The sequence below is a fragment of the Trachurus trachurus genome (genome assembly GCF_905171665.1).
Source record: "Trachurus trachurus genome assembly, chromosome: 10".
In the NCBI taxonomy this organism is placed as follows: domain Eukaryota; kingdom Metazoa; phylum Chordata; class Actinopteri; order Carangiformes; family Carangidae; genus Trachurus; species Trachurus trachurus.
Window position 1 is genome coordinate 34,307,231 of NC_139894.1, and position 19,197 is coordinate 34,326,427.

Consider the following 19,197-nt stretch of genomic DNA (forward strand, 5'->3'; position numbering starts at 1 on the left):
CGAAATTGGACTCTAGTCTATCTGGCCTAGCTAGGGGACAGCAGTGTTGCCAACTTGGCGACTTTGTCGCTAAATCTGGCGACTTTCCAACCCCTCTTGGTGACTTTTTTTGTCAAAAGCGACTAGCGACAAATCTAGCGACTTTTTCCCGTGATATTACAAACGTTTCTGGACCTGAAATCACGTTATCACAGCTGTTTTCAACGAGCAGCGGCGCTGCCGCGGGCACTCACAGGTATTCAGCCTACACACAGTAGTGTCACGGAGCTGCCTCCGCTGCATTCAGAGACGCTCTGCTCCACGCCACAGACATAAAGAGCGCCGCTGACAACCGGCAACCCCCCCCCCCCCCCCCCCCCCCCCCCGCTGAGATAATGACGTCATTTAGCGACTTTTAGCGACTTTTACAACAGCCAATAGCGACTTTGCTTACTGAGGAGTTGGCAACACTGGGGGACAGCCTTCCATTCTGAAACACCGCCGTGAAGCTAGAAAGGTTTGCATGCCACGTTTTTGCCACAGACTGCACTTCTATGCTATTTTTCTGTCATTACTACACATTTTTAAACTCACCAGACCAACCAACCACCTCCGCAACACGCATAATTTTTCTTCATGCTGGTCCCTGTAGCCAAAAAGAGTTACATTGTATAGTATGGAATGAGAAACACCTGTGTCGCGTCACGTCCGTGCCCTGTGTAGCACTACTCGTTCCCAGTGTACTTCCCATGTTAGTCTCACATCAATATTAACATAATTCATATCATCAGTGACTTCTGCACCACTGTCAACATACATGTCAAACGGTTACACCCCGCCTTTCCGAAAATAGACTTCCATTCTTTGTAATAGCGGGGTTTCCTATTTTTTCTAAAGACCCCGTTATTCCGAAAAGGCTATTGGGGAAAACCCTCCATTCCGAGGGCGCATGACGTCTGTCCAACTACCCATTTCTCCGACCATACATTTCTTTATTTTTGCGTCCATTAGTCCAACCGCCCACTTCTCCAACTTAAGTAGCCTTAATCCTTAACCTTACCCCAAACCTAACCATAACACTGTAGAATGGGTAGTCGGAGAAATGAGCCGTCTGACTTTTGGGCAGTCGGACTGATGTATGCTCCCCCCCATTCCGAAACACCCCCAATCCGAACGAACAGACGGACGCCATCAGAAAGGAAACGGAGGCTGTGCATTGATTTGTATTTCCTTTTTTGGCCAAACGCATCATTTCATTTCATTTATTGTTGATTTGCTGAGGACAATGCACATTAATGAACATCATGTGCATAATTAACTGCAAAACAAGCTAACACTTAATATTAATGACATAATCATTCATTATGCTTCTGGCCTTTTACTAAACTAACCAACTCCTTTCTTCATTGCCTAAACCCAACCAAAGCATCTCCCCCAGTCTGCTGTCCCCATGTCAAACATATATACTACACTCACCCACCTGTCACCACGCCTTGAAATGTTCTACAGTATATCACACTGAAGTTGCGATGTTTAAGTGAAAAGAAGGTTGACAGATTATAATTTGTTTGTTCACCTCGTCTTTTATTCATCTACCCCAGCACAGATACCTCTGCTACTCAACACTGGGCTGTTGCTGTGTCTTCCTGACCTGACATCATATGAAATGTGTGCTGAAGTATCTTCTTTTCTTCCTTCTGTCCTCCTCTGACAACCACATCATTTAATTCAAATGTTGTTTCTGGAAATAGTTTCATCTTTGCAGTGCACGTTACAATCTAAGAGAAATATAATGCTGATTAAGTTAATAGAACAAACTTAAAGCCCCAGTTCTACTGTACTTTGTAACAGACCCCTCATGGATCCAGTCAAACTACTCAGTTGGAACTTATGTAATTATACAGTGCATAATTATATTGATCCATAATAAAATGGTCAGGTAAGTTATATAAAAACTCCCTCTGAACATTTTTCATGAAGTAGGAAATTAGCTGTTCAGACCAAAACAGATTTTTCTACAATGTTTATTTCTGCTGTTGATTTGAACATATTTACATGGGAACATTACAGGAAATACAGTTTTTGACACAGTTGGCTGGCTGCTCATCACGTTATGCAGCGCTGTCACTTTGGCACTTTGCCTTTTTGGTTACACTTTATTTTAAGGTACACCTATTCACCATTAATTAGTTGCTTATTAACATGCAAATTAGTAACATATTGGCTCTTAATTGGTCATTATTAAGTACTGACTAAAGGTTATAGCTACAACTTTTTCATCAAAAGGATACATTTTTCAAAAATAATGCATCCACAGAATGCCTAGAGGGGTGCAGAATAAAAGTATAAATTTTACTGAGTTTTTTTAAATAGTATAATTAATTGTTTAATACATTTTGATGGGTCCAAAATATAGTTACATCTGGTTATGTTGGCAACGTCGGCATGGAATGATCTCTGTGGCAACAGCATTAGAACGTTGAGGTCATGTGAGGCGGAGCTCAGGGGGGGCCAGATCCTCTGTGGAGGAATGTCATTGTGCTAATGCTAATGCTAACTAACGGTCAGCTGGTACTGTAACGTTTCCGGTGCAGCTGTGATGTTGTGGGTTTGTTGGGTCCGTCTGCAGGGGAGTTAGTGTGAAATGATTGAGAAGTGTTTCCAGTTCATTGTCAACATCAGAGCTGCTGCTTGTTAAATATAGTTAGCGTTAGCGTAGCTTAGCTTTAGCTACTGCTGTAACTGGCAACCAGTACAACGGAAGGTTGGAGCGAGAGCAAGCAGTGTGAGTGCGACACCTACTAGCCAGGAGGAATTAAACACCTTTAATGCCTGATTCTGCATGGCCTTATTGTACAACCAGTAAGCCATTAACTAAGAGTTTTCCCCTCAATAACCTCAGAATTATTGCTTATTAAGGTGCGTTCACACCGGACCTTGACCTCGCTCCAAAAAAATTGCTCCGTTGCTCAGCTGCAGTCGCTCGTCAATTTGGCACAATTCAACAGGTCGCTCTGATGACGTCATTCAAGCGATTCCAGTGAATTTCACGTTGCTTGGAGTCGCACTTTTCTTTTCTCCCCGTTTGTATCGGTCTAGCATGGCTGACATTGTACCTGTTCCTGCCGTTTACCTGTTGTGGAAATCCCACAAACGCCGTACAACCAAGCGTCGTCGGTTTTGGGTGTGTGCGTGTGCTTGTTGCATACTACACATACACAAAATATGCACATACGCACCAGGAGGATTGGATGTGGGGGGTCTCATTGTTGGACTGGGGGTGCCTCGCCCACTGCCGTCGCTACAGCTGCCACTGTGTGAAATCGACAGCACTTTTGTTAAACTTCAGTCACATACAAACATGTTAACACACGTGTATACACACAAATTATACATTTATGTACCTTGGAGTTGGAGACTCTGCTGCTGCTGCTTCTGGACTTCTGGCAGACGATTCCTCGGCCCCTTCTCCCTCAACCCCCAGCACCATGTTCCCCGAGGTCTGTCGGGGGTTGTAAAGGGGTCTCAGGAAAGACAGGACCGAGAAATGTCTCCATGGTTTAATCTTCCACTGCCCTGAGCCACTCCGGGGGAGCATACATCAGTCCGACTGCCCAAAAGTCAGACGGCTCATTTCTCCGACTACCCATTCTACAGTGTTAAGGTTAGGTTTAGGGTAAGGTTAAGGGTAAGGGCTACTTAAGTCGGAGAAGTGGGAGGTCGGACTAATGGACGCAAAAATAAAGAAATGTCTGGTCGGAGAAATGGGTAGTCGGACAGACGTCATGCGCCCAGCCACTCCTACCCTCCTCCTGATAGTCCTTCAACAACCTCCTGTACGTGTCCTTCAAGTTTTTCCACTTTGCCTGAAGTATTTTGACTGTCAAGAAGAAAACAGCACACCTTCTATACCCATAAAAAAAATATCTAGATTGCTATTGTTGCACAACATCTTATCTTATATATCTTATTATGTATTAGGTGTACATTGTTTTTTGTATATTCTTATTTAAAATACTAGTTTTGCTTATTGTGTATTTTACAACGTTATCATTAACTAACGGTACTCAACATTAACAGTCGGTAACGTTAACTAAAGGTAAAAAAAAAAAAAAAAAAATTACCATTAACCCCCATCTGTTCGCTGATCTGCTTCCATACCAGCTCCTGTGTGTTTTTTTGTGTGTAATCGTTTATTGTGTTCTTGTGTCGTCCCACAATCAACCTGTCCACGACCACTGTCATGTCTCTGTGTCTCCACTCTCAGAAGTCAACAAAAAGCCGGCTTAGCTCTTCCGGACCGGCGGAGTTGTACTACGTTTTCTATGGCTTCAGTAGTTGTCACAGCTACGTCATAGATCACGGCAGCCAATCAGCGCTGAGCGACAAGCGACTGACGGCCGGAGAGTTGGGATTTCTCATCTCGAGCGACAGAGCGAAAAATCGCTCCGTTGCTGTCGCTCAGAGCCCCAGTGATATTTCGCCTGGGCGATTAAATGCTCAATCGCTCGTTTGCATTGACTTAACATGTAAACTCGTCGCCAGCAATGAAAACAAAAGGTCCGGTGTGAACGCACATTTAGGTACTCTATTGTTGAAAAACACTGCACAATATGAAGTACACAAATACAAAAATATAAAGCTCAACATGAACTTGCTAAATCTACACTTAAAGGACACTTCCACAGCCTAAACTTGCTTTATAATTACTGCATCAGGTGATTTATTCCCCTGTGCACGAATATTTCACTTTTCTAATACAATATAACAGAATTTTAACTGAACAAAGAATCTCACTTGCATTTTAATACTTTAACAAGGGAAGGAGTTGGCATTTGGCCTTCATGTCCATGATAATAGCCTTTTTCACAGAGGTCTGTTACCTACATTTAGTGTGTCAAAACTTTTGACTGGTATTATAAATATCAACTTGATATCTTTATCTACATTTCAGACAGGTTTCATAACTGGATATTGTTTCCTGATGTCATGCAAAAGCATTCCAAGTGTTCCGTTACTGTGATGGTCCACTCAATTACATCTAAGTTATCCCTCAACAGCTTTTGTGTGCGGTTCCCTCTTTGTCTCCAGATAGTTTGCCAAAATGTTGAACTATCCCTTTAAGTGTGTGTTGCTTAGTTTAGAATATATCAGTGTGTCTTAGCATTTCTTAGGCCGCGTTCAGACTGCAGGCAAATCTGATTCAAATCTGATTCCTTCTCATATCAGATTTTCAGGGCTGACTGTCCACACTGTTTTTAGCAAGTGTCCAAATGGCATTTGGCTCTGTTCAGACTGGGCCACATTATTGACCAATCTGACAGGTTGCTGTAGCAACGACGTCGGACTGGAGGCTACGCCGTATGTGACAGGCGATGCCTCGCGGACGCGGCGGCTTCTCTCGCTGCAGCACAGTGATCTGCCTGGTGCTGCAGCCGCACGACCCCGCTAGTTTCAACCTCAGCCCACCTGGTGTGTGTGTGTGTGTGTGTGTACGTGTACATGTACCAGAGACTGGTATGTGTGTGTGTGTAGCCACAGAGACGGGAAACTCCAGCACCACAGAGCTGGGAGCGCGACGTCACCGTCACTCCTGTCGCCGACAACACGGGAGTTTGCATAAAAGAAAAGTAACAAGAAGGAAATTGATATTTAACTGGAGCTTACGGGACCATACGGGACCTGTAACACAGTGACATCACGGACAGTCAAAACCGATCTGAGTGTTTAGAGCTGTTCAGACTGTCCAAATGCGATCTGAAACTACCTCCCGGAGGTGGTTTCAATCCGTTTTGCAAAAAATGCACACATCATTTCACTGCAATGATCTTGTATTACTGCCTGTGACAAATAAACTCTCTAGATTCTCTTGCAGTGCTGCACATAGTAATACAGCAAAGTGTATGTGAATATAATCCTCTCCCACTCACCTGCTCTCCTTTGCCGCCATCTTCATGTCAGTCACCTTTTTTTCTTCTTCCCCTTTTTCCCTCCATTTTTACAGCCGCTCATTTTTCATTTACAATCCCTCCCCTCCTTCCCACCCCCCCCCCCCCCCCCCCCCCCCCCTCACTCCTCGCTTCCATCTTCCATATCTGCGGCCAAGCGGCCAGCCAGCCAGCGAGCGAGCCTGCTTTGTCAGCAGAAATAACAATGGCGGGGCCATTTTTGCAGTAGGTCCCATGCATTGCTAATCAGCCTCTCATTCAGCTGTGGATGGGATTAGGCAGCAGGTACATGGAGCCCTGTATTGTAGTAGTATGAATCACCCCCCCCTACCCCACCTCCCCTCTGTCTAAAATGCAGCAAATTACAGGCAAAAGACGGAGAGCGGGGCAACACTGCACCGCCGCCACGTCCTCTGAACCCACAGGCAGATTTGCTCAGGAAAGCAGTGAAAGACTACCAGGGGACGTAAGGCGCTGCGCACTTGAGGTCGATGTTTCGTCGATACGAGCTCATAACGGCGGACATTTATGAGCCCATGAAATATACGGTGGGCACTCTCTCAGCTCTTAAAGCCATGTTGGCAGAATGTTGTTTTAAATAAGCACCACCGTGTACCGAGTCTCTGAGTCACGGCGGGGTTTTTTAGAACCAGCCGAGGACGCCAGTGGGCTTTTTTTATGTTTGCTTTCTTGGTCTTAGCTCACCGTTTGTGACATTTATCCTACACAGAAAAAAAAACAAAACAAGAGAGAGAGAGAGAGAGAGAACGCCCCCGCCACCCCCACCCTAACCACCAGCAAGCTTCAGGTCCAGCTTCCATCCCCATCTCTCTCTCTTTTATTGTCTGTCTGCCTTCGCCTCTGTCAGGCCGTGATGACTGGGGATCTGTCCAACATGATACTTATGTAACAAACTGGATTCCTCTCAGCCATGCTATCAGTGTGAGAATGGGCCCTCTTTATCGGTTTAAAACACAAGGGCACAGAACGTCTGGAATTCTTAATTGAGATACCCACCGATGTAACATTTAAAATGGAAGCAGGCAGTATTTTTTTTTTTTTAGGTTGTCTGGGTTGTCTGCCCATCTGGCCGTGATATCTCAGTAATACCCTGAAGGAACCTCTTCATATTAAGCACAAAAGTCGACTCGGACTTGTAAATGATTACATTTCCATGGTCAAAGGTCAAGGTCACAGTCACACACACACACACAGGAGAGATTGCTTCCTGCAAATTGTCTGGTTTGGTGGAAGGAAACAGTCACAAGGAGGTTATAATAGTTTTGTTAATCAAATGACTACATGTGAGGGCTCACTTGTTTCCAACTCACCACTACTAACTGCTCCATGTAGCATCATTTAGCTTGTTGGTTTGATTTTACAGCCTGCAACTTCATTGACTTAATTCGGTCTCAGCGCTCCCATTTACACAAAGCTCTGATAAACCTGCTGTAACTAGCTGCCAAGCACCAAGCTTCTACTGAAGGATTTAGAAACTTAGGAGCTTTATTGTTATTATTGTTAAGATGATAAGATATTTTCCTTTTTATATGATTAAAGTATCCCATTTTCCATAATATTAAATATTCCATGTAGTAAACTGCTTTCTTGTCTGTATACAACTTGTCACATCTACCCGTCCTCTGTTGCTCACCCTGAGGTTTCTCCATTTTTGTTGTTGTTTTTCCCTGTGAGTTTTTCCTCAGTGGATGTGAGGGTCTAAGGACAGAGGATGTTGTTATGATGCCATGTAAAGCCCTTTGAGACAAACTGTAACCTTAACCAGACGGACAGATAGATAGATTGTCAATAGTGCATGCATATACAGTAGATGGAGAATAGTCAAATGATATCTTTTTTCCATTCTACAAAAAACACGAATGCATGACAATATCAGAAACTATAGCAAATAGTGTTTTTCACATGCAGCAAACCTGCCCTGAAATTACATATGTTATGCATGGTTCTTTCACATGCTGGACAGTGCCAAATGCCTAGAAACACACAGAGATGGAAACAACAACAAAAGCAGTTTCAAAGTGTGTTTGAATGGCTGTAGAGCTGAACACTGATAGAAAAAAAAATCTCATATCAGAATACCATGAACATTTCTTTTTTTATTCATCTCCATCAACCACATTATACAAACTTTCATCCATTTCCAGATTGAAATATTTCATCAACTATTGCATTGAAGTGTGGTATATGCTCTCCAATCATTTAGTTAGATACCTGCTAAATGAATAAAACAGTGTTAAAGATACAGTGTATCTCCCTTCCTCAAACTGTTGATTAAATGTAATGGAGTAAAAAGATGATTTCCCTCTGAGACGATGCACAGGCACATCTTAATAAAGTAGAATATAATGGATGTCTTCCCCATGCTAGTGGAGCTACTCAACCATACTAAGAGACCATTTAAAGGCTCAGGAAACCTCTGCAGGTGTTTGGAGTTCATTATTTGATTAGACTGTGACATCCTTAGGATACAATAGAGAACTTTTTCACTATAATCTAATTTTTAGAGATACATTTTGTTTTTATTAATTGTGAGCCATAATCAATACAATTAAAATAAATAAAGATATGGAAAATCCAATATGTGTGTAATGAATCTATAATATATGAACGTACCACTATTTGGATTGAACTACTGAAAGAAATGTTTACATGATATTCAAATTTTTAGAGATGCACCTGTAGCTATATGATAGAACTATATATTATAACCTTATAATGGAAAAACTCAATAGTATAACTACCTCCACAACCAAAACATATACCTAATTACCTAAAAGGCTGATTTCTGAAGTGAAAACAAAATAAGCCTGCAATGCTAATGTCAAAATGGTTAAAGACTGAACCACTACCAACAAAAACACACACTGTTTTCAAGAACTTGAGAAAAGGAAGAAAATAGCATCACTTTGAGCTTTTCACAATCAAGGACTATTGACTTCCTCTGTTTGACCTGATAGTCTCCAGTGGTCCATACTCGGCCATCAGACTCCTGGTGACCAGCGGGTCAGTGTGTGTTTTTCGTGCTTGTCGTGCTGGTTGGAGAACAGATCGTAAAAGTAGGTCACTATTTCCTGGATGCTCGGCTCTGCACATCGCTCCACCTTGTAAACATCATCCTCCCACGAAAGCAGCATCCGTCCCTGTGTGCGATATGACTAAAGCAGCTCAGATCAAGTAAAGGATGACAAAAGGCAGGGAAAAAAAGGAAGATGTTTCACTCCAGCATATCAAGGGAATTGCTTTGTTTATCTGTGTGGGCTTATTACTCCATGGTAGGTACGGCACAGAAACAACACCAGGCCCAAATAAAGAACAGTGGAAAGTTGTGCTTTATTCTCAGAGAGCGGCTTCATCCTCACCGTGTTTGGAAATGTGTAATTAATGCATGCACAGTTTGTTTATACATAGGTTTATTTATCTATTTCTTTCCGCCTGGTGTATTGGTTTTTATCCCCCCTGAGTTCTCTGGAGGTTTGAATAATTGAAGTGATTTGTATTCTCTTAAAGGCGGTAAAGGAAGGGCCCGGGGGAACAGCTGAGATTGACAACGCACAGGGCCCAAAGTTTATCTCCATCCGCCTCCTTAAACACACCTTTTTAGTATTTAAATATCTCTTTATGAGTTTTTAATATGGAGGGAAACAGAGGGGAGAGAGTAAAGTATTGTAACTGACATGTTTTTCATGAGCCTGAATGATAAAAAGGTATAATAAACATTTGTTTTAAAAATAAATATCCACTTTTTCCTTGAACCCTAAATATAGATACGACTTTTTTGATGTGGTAAGCTGTATATCGTCGACTGCCTGCAAGCCTCTCTCGGCACACAAGGTAAAAAACGTTGGCAGAGACAATATTATTCAAATGTTGCTCAGAGCCTCGGCAGCCTTTTGAAAGGTTAAACAGCACTTTAAACGTAGGCTGTCCAAATGTTAAAAGCACAAAAACATTGCTTGCTGCAGCGTGCAACATGAAAAGGCACAACAACAGATGAGCAGCACCCACACAAACAGGCTCTGAGGCGAGAGCTGGGAGTTAAAACAGTGATGGTCACCATGTGTTAAAGCCTCTGACAAAGGTAGTCGCATTACACTTCATGTTAATAAGACAGATGGTCATTTGGTGGAGAAGTCAGACATGTCTGCAGCACTGAGCAAAAATTGGTTTCACATTTAAACAAGAGGTATTTAGGAAAATGAAGAATTCCGGGCTAGTGCCACTTTGAAATGAAGCGCTGGCAGCAAGTCGGAACTGCTGCTGGTTTTGGGGACAAGTTTAGAAGTTTACCAAATCAATCAAAATCATCACACACAGGAATAATTCCGTAGCAATTTCCATTTCTATTGAAATCAACTGCCTTGTGGGCTAAGAACAGCTGTTGGTTTCAAACCGAGAGGTGAGGGTGATCATGCTTCAAATCGATGTGCAACCAACTTTGAAAGATTCTCTAAAAAACCCCCAAAATATTATCTGAATCAGTTCTAATAACAATGAATTACAATGCCTTAGCAATGCCTATAGAATTTCACTCAATTTGGAGGAATATCTCCAGATGTTGTGTTGACGAGGCCAAAACCTGTGTTGCATTAGGCCACCAGGACTTTGACCTTCGACCACCAAATGTTTCAATAAGGTGTTATAGTTCTATACTTAATTCAGTGTTACACATTACTAGCACATTACTTTAAAAAAGCAATCAAATACACAATCCAACAACTCCAAAACGCTCTGGTGGACAAGTTGTGACCTGCACATTCACCACGCTATGAGATAATAACAGAACATTACCAGACAGAGTTGTTTTAGAGGTAAATTCATGCAAAACCACTGATGCCGTTCCTTTTGAGGGCAGTTTTCCAGCAAGCAGTCTCTGCATTTGCCTCTAAAACAACTCTGTCTGGTAACGTTGTGTTATTATCTCATAGCGTGGTGAATGTGCAGGTCATGACTTGTCCACCAGAGCGTTTTGGAGTTGCTGGATGTGATGAGTTTGATGAGGGAAACCAAGAAATCCCATTAGCCTCCGTAGCGTAGCACTGACCAGCTAGTGGCTCTGCTCCGCCGTTCTAAAAACAGCTTGCACCAACAATTAAATGTAATGAACCTACTCCTAAACCTGTAGGGATTATGCCAAAATGTTGAACTATCCCTTTAAAGTGTACCTTACATACAAATTTGTTTCAGTCAATCAACTAGTCAGAAAAAATCTGTTTATCTGGAACTAACCAACTCACTCAGTATTCCTCAGAGTGAGTTAGTTTGTTCCAGATGACCTTTTTTCCGACCAGTTGATGGACTGAAACGTATATAATGTACACTTCAACGGGTGTATTATTTTGTGATGGCACTTCTTGTGTCAAGTAATAGGGGTAATGCCCCATTTTATTGTCAGTAACAATAGCGGCATTATAACGGTAACAGTAACTTTTTTGATTACTTGTTATTACTAGCACCATTAGTAACACCGTTATTCCCATCACTGAGTAAATCATATGGCATTATGACTTGTGAAGTCATGAGGCTCTCCTGTTGTGGGTGACCATCCCCCATGTGACTACATTCAGTCTAAACTGAGTTGTATTTCCACTTAACATGAACCTCTATGAATCCCTACACTGCTGCATGGTGCTATAACTCAAGGCCTTAGGAGAATTGCTCCAGGTCTTAACACAGTATGATACATTTGGAGGTTCCATAATTGGCGCCAGGTGCCTGTGGCTCCCCTGGTACCAGGAACAGTGCCACTGAAAAACCCGACACTGTGAAGCAAATGAAACACAGCTGAAGTATCTCGAGATGTGGATGTCTAATTTGTCCTGTTTACTATGATGGTCTGAAATAAAAGCACAAAAAAAGACCAATAGGCCGGAGTAAACACACTGAAACATACAGATGAAGAAGTGGAAAACATTTTTTTCTGAAAAATGTGTCCAAATACTTTCTGCATGCAGAAGTCGTAGGACAATTGTGTTACTGTGACAACAATACAACTGACTAGAATCCACATGGAACCTGCCTGTACCTGAATGTTCTGTGGTTGCTATGATATCGCCGATGATGTCATACAACTTTGAGATCAGAAACATAGTTCTAAATGACTGAATGGGTGAATGAATAAATACTTTGATCAAACTTGGCCTAATTGCTGGAGATGTTGTGCATCGACTTCTCGTGAAATGTGAACCCTACTGGCCAGTTGATGACTTTACTAGAAAAGCTCACAAATTGTTTTGGAAACAACACTTTAACAATGCAGCAGCTGATGTGAAACAGAAAAAAATAATAGAATAGAGGCTCACAATTCAAATTCTGTTAGTCTGTCTGTTTTTCTGAACACATTGTGAGGAAGATAATGAGTTTGTCTACAACTGTAGAAAAAAATCAAGTGCATGAAGTGTAATTTGTGGCTGAGAGCAGCGTGTAAACATGCAAAGTGTGTGTATGTGTGTGTGTGTGTGTGTGTGAGAGTATCTATTTGTATTCTATTGTTAGTGTGTTTATCATAATTGTCTCCAACATTAAATTTTGAACAGCATTGAACAGAGACTACGCATCTGAGGGTTGGTGTTTGGAGCCTCAGGGTTAGGGTCCACAGGCAAGACACTGAACCCTAAAATGATCGTCACTGGTGTATGAATTTGTCTTTATGGTAGGACATTGGAAGTAAAAGTGCTGAGTGTGTGTGTTTGTGAATGGGTGAAGCTGACTAGTAGTGTAAAGCACTCTGAGTAGTCGCTAAGACTTATAAAGCTCTGTATAAATGCAATCCACTCCATGTACCAACAACAAGACCGGCCTACTTTATGATCATGTCTGTCATGGTTGCCATCACTTTTCTCATCACACGTCGTTGTTAAACCATGCAACGTTCCACAACAGTCAGTGTTGAGCCAAATAATTCACAAGTCATTGTGATTTGAGAATCTCTCTCAGCCTCTGAAATGAAAAGACCCTGTTGTCATGAGCTGACATCTCTGCAACAGCCCAGCAGTCCTCTTGAGGCAATGTTTGACAAGTCTGATGTGACTAAGCAGGAGCATCAGTGGACATTAGTGATAAATGGCAAACAGAGTAATGATGAATGATATGACAGTTGATCAAATCAAGGCTGTTTTTATTAAAAGTAGCTTCTTCAAATTAAATCTGTAATCAAACCATTCACATCTTTATTAAGACAAGTTTAAGTGAAGATTTGAAGTTAAACTAAGAACAGACTTGTTAATTCCATTAGAGTTTGATCATCTTTTTTTATTAAGTCTGTGACTTTGTTAAAATGAAAATTACAAAATTAGGAAGAAAAAAACACAGCACACACACACACACACACACACACACACACACACACACACATCACTGGAATGATTTGACAGACACACATTCAGCATTCTGATGGAACTGATTAGACTTGGTGGTCCTTGGTAAAGGCCACACACTCACTTAGCAATTATAACTCATCATTTCATTGATTTCATTTAACTGAAACTCATGTCAGTAAGTACATGCACAATTAAATGTTTTCTATTCAATAATTGATTATTTTGACTTATGAAAAGCTTTGACTGACATTGCAGTAAATACCCTAAAAACTATGTGGGCATTTATACTTAGTAGCGGCTATTTTCATGTTTTGAGTGAGGCACTTTGGTTCCAGTTCAGTCCGCCAACTCACATGGAACAGATTATTATTTAAATGTAAAAAAAATGTACAGCATTAACATTTGGTATCTGTGCTCTGACCTTGTCATCTCCCCAGAGGGAAGCACCAAGCGCAGCGCAGCAGGGAGTGGAAATTAATGATTATAACTTTGCTGAGGAGAATGTAGGCTCACAGGCACATAATAGGCTGGAGGTGAGGCTATCTCTGCTGTGATGGTACAGCTTTCAGGTGAGTGCTGTGGTGTGCTGCCATGATCCAAAGAGAGTGCTGGATTTAAAAGTATGGCACAGGTTTGTCTTTGTCTGTCATGAAATGATCATTCTCACTTGTGTCATGTGTGATCTCTAGCTGTCATTTCTTCTTCTTATGTGTCTTATGTCTTCTTATTATTATGTTTTGTGAAGCACTTTGTGACTTTGTGCTGCGAAAAGTGCTATATAAATAAAGAATTATTAAATAAAGAATTATTATTCTTATGCCTCTACATTTGTGACAGCCAGAGCTGATGTCCATCTGATTCCCATGGACACAACCTTGCATTGAAGTGATTGCAGCAACATGTAGGCTTTGTGTGGTGGGCATTTTGTTAATTGACAGAAGTCAGTGATGCAAAACATATTTAAATATTGTTCTGATTTCATTGATTTATTGCAGTTTATTTAGTATTTTCTTGGTTCTGGCAGCTGCAAAAGCCATGTCTCAAATAGACTCTGGTCTCCTATACTGGGCTGGGTCTGGCTACAGGTTTAACTAAATAAAAGCCGGTCTCAATTAGAAGTCGGGTCTGTTTCTAGTTTCTGCAAGTTCTTGTGAATGTACAAAACCTTTTGACGCGCACAATCATGCACCTAAATACCAAAACAAATAAGAATAGTAGGTAGCATTTTTGATGTAATCAAACAGAATGAACTGTTTATACATGTGTAAAGAAAGGAAAGCATGAAAAGCAAGAAATGTGAAGTGAAGTTTTTTTTTTTTTTTTTCTTGAACTTGTAACAACGACGTGGGCGAACCGGAGCACCCGGAGAAAACCCTTTTTGGAGAAGCATTCACCTAGAAATAAAAGAGTTTTAAGTTCAGGGACATTTTGTTTGCACCTTTATGGCTACAAACAAAACATCACAGGAGAACTGATACTTGTCTCCTTCAAGATGAATGCTTTAGGGCAGGGGTGGGCAACTCATTCCACAAAGGGCTGCTGGCTGCAGGTTTTCTGCTGCTTGGAATAAAAACCTGCAGTGCCCTTTGTGCAAATGAGTTGCCCATCCTTGCTTTAGGTGGAGGTTCACCAGAAGGGCCTGGTGAAAACCTTTCTCAGTCTTGAGAAAAACCTGGCCACTCTGGACTTCTTTGTGGGTTGACTGAGCTTATAAAGTTGGATGGAGAGAGATTTAAAAAGAAGGTCCTCGAAAGCTGTGTTATCTGATGCAGTTACAGCCTCCACTAGTCTTCCTGGAGTGCTAAACTCCCTGTGAACGTCTTTCACCACGGCCCTTCGGATTTTTTTCATCTTGGCCCAGTTCTTCTCCTTCACCAGCTCTGACAGTTGGTTCCTCATATCTTTTAAGATCATGTCCTGTGTGGATCCAGCTTTTCCAATGACCCTGAAGAGAAGAGCGGTAAAGAAATCATTGGGCATACCCTTTGGTAAAGCTAAAGGTGGTTGTTCCACTTCCTGCCCTTCAGAGAACACGAAGGGACTCGATGGAAATTCTTCAGGACTGTAGAAAGTAAGTAGGTGGGATGGCGCCCTTTCCTTTTCTTCATCCCATTTTCCCTCGGCAACCTGGCATGCCATCACGAGCTGACTGTCTACATGGTTCTGGAAACACAAGTCACTGGTGTCTTCGTCGATCATCAGGGAAGCCTCCTCGATGTAGTCATTTTCTTCTGGCTTGGTCAGCATGGCTGTGACCATGTCATGGATTTCAGTGAGTGCACCGCTGATTTTCTCACTGTGAGCTGATTTTTCCGATGATGTAAACTGTGACTTATTTAATTCAGGGATGACAGTGTTGGTAAGATGTGTGTCTGGTGAAACCTCAGGAAATTCACACACCAGGCCAGTAATCAGCTGTCTTGTGCTTGTGGATGTTTCGTCCGTCAAAACAAGCGATGGGAACCTTTGGAATTCTCTTTTGACAAATTTGGAGTTGCCCTCAATTTTTTGCTTGACGTTGGTGATCTGTGAGGCAAAAAAGTTCCTCAATACGTTAATAATTATGCTCCCGTTAAAATGATGATGCGGTGAGCTGCCTTCTTCGCTGCATTCAGGAGCATTTTTAATACTGGCAGAATGCAGATCCTCTACTATGATTTCCACTATATCAGATGCTGTATCCAGAGCTTCCTCAATGAGGGCAGATTTTGAAGATTGCTCCTCTGATATTTGGCTTCCCCATTTGACAAGGATGTCAGACACAGCTTTAGTGGCTTCAGGGATGGATATCTTTGATTTCACGCTCTGAGGTGATGGAAATTTCTCAACTGACCCCACAGGTTGGCCACTGAATGGTGAAGAAGTAGCACGGCACTGACACCAGCATGGTTGTAGGCAATTGGATGTCAGCCCGGTGAAACATTCTTTCAGATATTTGGTAAGATTGGATACCATTTGACAAAGAGACTTGGGCATGGACCCAATGGCATCAGCAGCAGCATCTAATGGCCAGTCAGGGCTATCTATGGCTGCCGATACAACGGAGATCACCTTATCTGCAACTTCACTCTTGACTAGTGCTGTTAGTTGTTCAATGCTGCCACATTTCTCTTGTGGGACATTAAGCACCTCAGCAAAGCTACTAGACAGGGACTCACCCACAACTACGTTGAGGCTCTCCAAAGATTGTTTGATACGGCCTGGAGATGATTTCTGACCTAAGCTCTCTTCGATCATAGGTTTGATGATCTTAATGACTAGTGTACAGATTGTCTGAATCAGATCTATACACAGATCAGCCAGCGCATTTGTTGTCGCTAAATCAGGAGTGTCTTGAACTATCAGACACCATTGTATGGTAGAGAATCTCTCCACATAGTTTTTAATTATGGGCAAAACAGCTTCCGCTGTGGTGTTTTTATAATCAACCATCTGTAATTTGGTTAGGCTCATTGTTAACTATTTGTCTGTCACACAAACAGTGTTTAAATAATTATCACTGCTGTATTTGAAGAATCCTTCCTGTGGTCGTAACAACGTTTGAAAAGATATGTCTTTCCTCTAGTCACGGCGCTTCAAAACGTCTTGCGTTCCCTCCTCATCACTAGAGTGTAAGTGAACATTTGGTTGATACAAGTCTCTATTTAACATCAAAGGTTGATGACATCAGAGTATCTGTCATCAGGCTATGGCATCATAAGATCAAAGAATGATGTCACAGAAATCTGTGACATCATAATATTGGAATGATGTCATAAAAACTGTGACATAATATTGGAATGGTGTCATGTGTCACAAGGTTTATGACTTCAGAGCTTGTATGACATCATATTGGAATTTTGTCACGAACATGTGTGGAATCAGCTTTTTTCATAATAATAATAATGATAATAACCTTAATTTGTATAATAAGGTTATTATTACCATACAATGGTGTCTAATAGTTCATATTTTTTTAAATAATATTATATAATTTATATCTATAGCGCCTTTAAAAAGAAAACAAGGTCGCTATACAGTCAAAAAAAAAAAGGAAAAAAATGAATACAGATAAAATATTTTCCATCACATGTCCCTAACAGTGGACATTGGGTCTTGCTTGGTGTAAAATTGTCTTTCCACTGAATTAACAGAGATGATTTCCATTGAATGGTGCTATACCAGGAGCAGACTGGAGGCCCATGGTGTTCTGGCAACACAACAAAGCCATAGAGAATAGAAAAACACTATAAATAATAATAATAATAATAATAATTTATATTAAAGGTATAGTCTGTAGGATTTTCTTAAAAAAACAAAATACAGACTCATACAAAATAAATCCTGCTTAATCATCACCTTTGGGCTTCTATTCATGTGCAGTGGTGACTGTTTCTGCAGAGCAATCTTAGTGGACATGATGGATTCTGTTCAGGCTGAGTGAACACTCCTCCATTCATCTTCTTCTTGGTTATCCTCACTAGGGTCTCAGGGGAGCTGGAGCCCATCTCAACTGACTTAGGGGGGGAGATGTGAGGTACACAGGTCGCCAGAATATCACAGGGCAAACCAACTGAAGCCAACTCAACCAGATTCCTGACAAGACTGTTACGGGAGTGACAATTTAAGGAGTAAACAAACATGGAAGACATACGGTTCACAGCTGCTGTTGTTTGTGCAGCTATCTAGTGGGCAGATAGATCTAAGTATTAATATAATTGATACCACGTGGATGTGTGTGTTAACAACTTCTCCCTTCACTGCTGTTGCTATCAGTGTTGTGACTCATGTCACGTGAACAAACTTGCCGCATACATGCATAGCTGTATGCACCCTGACAGCCGTCAATCAATCAGACTGACAGAACCAGTGTTTGAATTACCTTACGACCTTCAGGGGTCACATTAGATTTTCACTGGCAAAGGGAATACTAACATAATACTTACAGTACATAATGATATTGTGAATTCTACCCCCAAAACTTTTTAAATGAGTTTTTTATTTTTATTTTATTTTAACGTTTTTATCCATTTTGGAGGGGTCCATGGGGGTTAGTAAATACGGTATAGGTACTGGTATCAGGAAACTGGCCCTGTATTTACCTGGTATTGGATTGATTCCAGGGTATGTATCAAGTTGTGGAGGAGTCTATTGCCGCTATTTCATGACATCCTCGCCAACTTGCCATGCCAACTGTCCCCAACTAGTGCCAACTGGTGCAGACTAGGCCCAACTGTGAATTGTGGGAAAAATCGGGCAAAAAAAATCTTGTAATGTGTCCTCAACTTTAGGAAAACTGCTTTTGCCCAAGCTGCATTCTCAGTTAAATCATCAAAGGACAGTTACTTAACACTAACCTAGATGGTACAATAGTGGTAAAGGTGGAGCTTAGAGGAAACAGGCAAGAAACAGTCATTCTTCTTGATTTTGGATAAACAGGGATGCACCCTGACACAAGTCTCCATGGCAGCGATTCCACGTTTCAGATAGATTAGGCATTGTTGTTTTTATTATTATTATTATTCAGATACTAACAGCTGTTTTCCTCCAAGTGATTAATCAGAGCTCAGAGAATGGCAGACTGCATGAGACTAACACAGTGGTACATCTCTTAAATCAACAGATTTCTTTGATCAACATCATAAAAGGCAATTTAATACAAACCGCTTTTGCGATACTAAAACACACTATGAGCCAATTCTCTGTGATAATATTAGTGAAAGTGTTTGCTGATAGTGTACCAAAAAGAATGTGGAGAGCTGAGATGATGTGTTGTGTGATGATCTGGTGTCCTGTGAGGAAGCCCCCTGCAGGCCTCTCCAGCAGAGACCAAGTACATCTGAGACTTCCACTGGGCACAACCAGCTGACTCCCAACTGGCCTCCTGCATCTGATCAGACAAATGAATCACACTGTTCCTTCGGTTTTTTTTATTAGTGGACCAAAATGGATCC